The sequence below is a fragment of the Rhamphochromis sp. 'chilingali' genome (genome assembly GCF_963969265.1).
Source record: "Rhamphochromis sp. 'chilingali' genome assembly, chromosome: 18".
NCBI lineage: Eukaryota > Metazoa > Chordata > Actinopteri > Cichliformes > Cichlidae > Rhamphochromis > Rhamphochromis sp. 'chilingali'.
In genome coordinates, this window is record NC_137945.1 from 8,912,162 (window position 1) to 8,917,754 (window position 5,593).

Below are 5,593 nucleotides of genomic sequence, written 5' to 3' on the forward strand. Positions count from 1 at the left end.
GGTAAAAGCATACCTGGACTGAAAAACACACTGTGGAACACCATCAGTCATGGATTAGCCTCCCCAGAGCCCAGACCTCAAAGTTACTGAAATAGTGTGGGATCATCTTGACAAGAACAAGCAAACGGCAACACACATCCTTTGAAAGCCCTTCAAGAAGCCTAGAAAATTATCCCTGAAGCATACTTAAGATTTGGCATGACCACTGTTATTCTTCAACACAGCATGGACTCTCTTAGCCGTTTTCTTGTCATTTCCTTCACTTTCAGCTCATTAGAATTATACAAGCTCTGTTTTTGCCTTATATATTTTATCTCCAAGTACCTTTACACGTTTCAATAAATTGCTACGCCTATTCCTAACTTTCCTACCAAAATATCAAGAAATAGGAGATGGCCCAGAGCTGTTCTTTCAGTGGCCCAATGAATCACTGATGTAAACAGCCCCATAGCTTGGCTGGATTAATGCAAATGTTTTTTCACCTAAAATTGAAAAAAGCTCAATGTCTGCACTTTTTATGTTGTGGGGTTATGGTGTGGGAGTAACATGTCAAAATTGTCCAAAAAACAGAGTAACCACATATAACCACAATCATTACCTTTTACATTAACTTCTTCACCTCCAAATCATCCAATCTGTGCTCACTGAGAGGGAAAAAGTACTGTATTTTTAGTGAGGCTGTTCCTTCAAGTAGTATAACCAATACTGCAACTGCAGCAATGCTGTATGCTATAATGTCCTTATGCAGCCTTCAGTTCACTCTAACACTGTCCAACATAGGAAGAAACGGGCGTGCCCTGATTACTGAATCCCTCCTTGGCTATTGTAAGGGTCTCTTGCCCTGCTTGGGAAAGCAGAGTGGCTTTCGCCATTAGCGTCTGCTTTGCTGAAGGTGATGGATTCTAACATTATGTGAAACTGTACATACACTCACATTACCTTCCCTCTCATTAGTCTCATGCACATAACTTATGAAACCAAGCAGCTCACATGCAATGTCACTCCATCCATTCCTTATTGACACCTTGTGCTCGTTGAGTGGGCTGCAATGATTTGGCTTGATAATAAGTCACCTGACTGAGTCCATTTTTTTACCCAGAAGGCTTATATTCCACGGTAGAGCTGCTAGGAGACGATAAGACGGCGAAGAGATAACGGCTATTGGTATGCCATGTTATAGCACCTGAGAGGGCGTTAATTACCGTGCTTATGGGTGTTTGACAGGAATGCTGAGAGGAGAAAAGGACAGCAAGGTATTGTCAAGAGTGCACAAGGCGTCATTATCACAGGATTAGGATTTCTGTGGCGTCAAGCTAAACAGTGTAACATCAGGAGTACACAAAACACAGCAAAGTTGTTTGAAATGAGTCAGCTGGTTTTTCCTCTCTCTGTGTCTCTCTGCTTAACAATGTTTGATTTAAATTTAAAGCTGATGAGCTGCAACACAAAGATGTCCAAGTTTAGATACGGGCCAACTTTCTACCAAGTGATTAATTAATTTTCAAAGTAACAGCTGCAGCTGCTTAGTTTCATTCCCAGTGGTTTTCTCTTACTGTGTTCTGGTTTATAACATTGAAAATGTTATTGAATTTATGTATAATATACTGTACTCTTAAGCCTAAATGCTGTGAAGCAGTTGATTATGACACCTCAGCAGCTGGAAGCCTTAAAGCAAAACTCAAGTTTGTTTGTTTTTTAATACCAGGGTCTTTAGTTTTACTCATTATAGAATGGAGCAATATACTGACAGCTGTGCAACACAAAACTAAGCAAAGACACAAAGAGTCAGAAGTTTACAAGTTCATTTAGACCAGTGGTTCTCAAACTTTTCACAATGAGTACCACCTCATAAAATATATGGCTCTTGAAGAACCACCCTTATGACCAACATTAAAATACAGTAGTATAGGCCTATTTAACACCACATACAGTTTACACAAGACAGTTTTATTTCTTATATGAATACTATTTATTTTAAATGTCATAAACAGGACGTGACAAGTGATAATAATAACAACTGTACTGCATTAAAACATTCACAGCAGGTGGGATATCCAATCTTTAAGTGATGACCTGATGAACCCTGCTTCCAGGTCCCAACTACTGTGCATTTATTAAGGCTGTTGTGTTTTTAACATTTTTTTAATGTTTTGCGTCTTGTTCTACATAATCTGAACAAGCCCCTAAAAAAATCAGTGATTACTGTTTGCCTCTCTCAGTTTTTGTCATCACTATTCATTTTAAAGCTCAGTTTTAAAACCTTACGATGTAACTACAGCCCAGCCCATGCAGCAGTATATTAATGACTAACCTTATATTGCAGTTGTTCTCCTGCCATGCAGCTACATTTGTTCCTAACCATCTGGAACCCTCATTGAGGGTTTATATGATGCTAACCATAGCTGTGTAGCTACCCACCACATAGCACATCATTATATACCAGCTAGCCCAACTTCAGTAACACTACAAACATCACTGCTGTTTAGTTTTCTATCTTCATTTATGTCGGAAGTGATAGCAGAGCTGTACATTTAAATTTTTGCTGTGGCAGTTAAGCTGCCAGATTTTTGGCTTCACGACCCTCCTTCATGGTTCGTGCACATCGCAACTCAGTTTGCTCTTCGTGGCGTTTTGGGCGATGATACAAAATACCATCATGCGGTGGCCTCGCTGGATCCGCTGTCCACCCGCCGTGTGATGACCCTCCTCTGGGATCCCCCAACCCAAGGGAAATACACCGCTCTCAAGGCGCTGCTCCGATGCAGAACGGCCAAGAAACTCCTCTCTCTCTCAGGCCTGGGTGATGGTACTGCTCTCAAGCTCATGGAGAGCACGCTGTCCTTGCTAGGAATGGTATATTATTTAATCTTAAAAAAATTGGAGATTTCCCGCGTACCACCCAAGTACCACTAGTGGTACACGTACTACCAGAGAAGCCCGCGTACCACTTTGAGAATGACTGATCTAGACCACACTTTAACTGGATCCATCCATTATTTTTTCAACCCTTGTATGAATAATCATTTTTCAACAAGATTCAGAACTCCTTCAGTAATCTTAACGTGCAGACGAGGCTGATCAAGGGTGTCTTTATTATCCTCCAAGGGGCAATTTGTTATACAATCAGCAGAAATCACACAACCATCAAACAATAATAAATAAATCAAATGAAAACAAACACACTTAGAAAAAAGCAGCATTGGAAACACAGTGAACTTTTATGTCTATTTATCCTGCGTGTTGCCATGTAGCCACACAGAAGCAACTTGAGCTCCTTAGATAAGGGGTGGCAAGGCCTTGTTCAAAGTTCTAACTTGTTTCGCTGTTCATTTTGAATATACCTTTAAGTCTCTTTTTCTTTTTTTAGGTTCAGTGACTCATAGCAGCTAACGAAAAAAAAAAGTAATAACAGATTCAATAAAAAGGGCTGTTGAAAGAAAAACCACATAGCTCACAATAGAAGTTCTACAGAGAACATCCACCTCAAACTCAAAGGTCAGCTGATTAATTATAGTGCCAAGATGTTTAGACTAGTACACAAACCTTTAACACCGCAGGCGAGATGGTTGTAGAATCCATCCTAAAATCCATGATCATCTCTTTAGTGTTGAATAAGAACAACTTGCACCAGTCCTAACAACAGAGCCAAGATCAGGTCATCACTACCCAGTAAAGTCACACTGACTGCCCTGTCTGCAAACTTAAAAATATGCCGCCTCACGTATTGGCTTTAGCGCTGGTTGGTGTATGGCACAAATAAATAAGCAGCTCTGTGGTGTTCCAAAGCAGCAGAGAAGAACATCAGATAAACACCCTTATATTCAACATATCGAGCCAGCTTTTAGGAATGTAATAAATACTTGCAAACTCTCCTGCTAAAGCCTTGGGCTACTTACAAGATTCTAAAAGAAAAAGACACCTTTTTTTAATGTGCAAAAGTCTTTGCACCCTCTAAGTTTGGCAGGACCATAGAGTGCCCAGTGCATCATCAGTACCCCTGCATGACCTAAAACCAATCTGGAATGGGTTTAGATTTGCCTGCACTGTGTGTGGAAGCATCTCTTTAACTATCATCTCAAATTACTGCATTATAACAGAGGCAAATGTCACAGGCCTGTGGTCATCAAGTGGCTTAGGAGTGGTGTTTTTTGATAATGATATTGTCATTAGTTTCACAGGTATTTGCAGGATTTGGCATTTTTACATGATGAGCTAATGATGGCAGTGGGATGGGAAAATTAAAATGCCACCAAAGTTAATAAAAATCCAACCTTACGGGGACAATGAATGTCTATAAATAATGTCATATCAAACCATGCAAATGTTGATGAGACCTGAAACAGAAAAGATCATGGCTCTAAAACAAAACTTGGGTGAAACGTCACTGACACTCAAATTCTAGACACTATGACCAAGATGATCTAAATGACATGTTGAGCCATCAAATAGTTGTTGAGAAATCTGATTTAAAAATAGGGAAATTTGGCTGTGTCTTTTGTGGTTTTAATCAACAGTTCTTCAGATAACACCAGCAAATAACATTTGCAGATAATATCACAATAGGGATTCAGATCAAGCGAGTAATCTTCCAGGTAACTCTTTAGTTCAGAAGTTCTGAGGCTCATGGGCAGTTTTCCAAAATGCACAGGATTAGGTAAGTTTTCGCATGTTTGTGTTGTTTGGTGTTTAGCTCAGACTTGCAACATACACTTGGTAGTTGAGTCTGTTTGAGGTCAGATCGTGTTCACACCATAAACAAACCTCTGGAGTTCTTTTGGAACCGGACTGAGAACACCTACTCCAAAGGGTCTTGGTCCAGTAATTTTGGTCTGTACACATATTTGATTACTGTGTTCAAATCTGCACAGGAAAAGCCAGAGTTATATTTAAACTACTAAACACTGCAGATATGAAAACACTGAGAAGTGGGAGTCATTTTTGGGGGCTTTAACTATCTGTGCAAAATTGCACTACAATATGTGTTTGTCTGTGTGTAGAGTAATACAACACTCATGTCACAAGAAAACTTTTAATTCTAGCTTTGGTATCATGTCATTGTGGGAACCACTGAATGTGAAAATGACAGTAAACACAACTAAAACTAGTTGTTGTGCCCATCCATTGCAGTTGAAAGCACGTGCATTGAGTTCCGGTACATCTGGAAGGTCGTAGTTGAGGGAAACAATATTCTCTGCACAGCTAATGTCATCATGCTTTTCGATGTTTGCTTTGATTGCTGTTCCATTTCTTTTTGTTCATGTTTTAAATCTCAGTTAACATCATCATTCTACTCTGTTTCACCTACCTTTGTTCTTCTTTCCACCAATTTTGGTTATCGCCTGTGTTATTTGAGCTAGTCAGTACACCTGGCACCGTAGCTGCTCACTGTTGTGTTGCCAGACTGTCTTTGAACCAAAGGTCCACTGCAGTCAGGCATCGGCCATTCTCAAGTTTGTTTTCCTTATGTTTTCTTGTTAGGGTTGTTCTTTGCGACCTCTAGTCTGTTCTGGGACTTTTGTCCGAGTTTTCACCTTTGTACGTTATTTAGTGTGTGTTTTGGTCTTTCTCTCTCTGGCTTTTGCCTTTTTTTCCT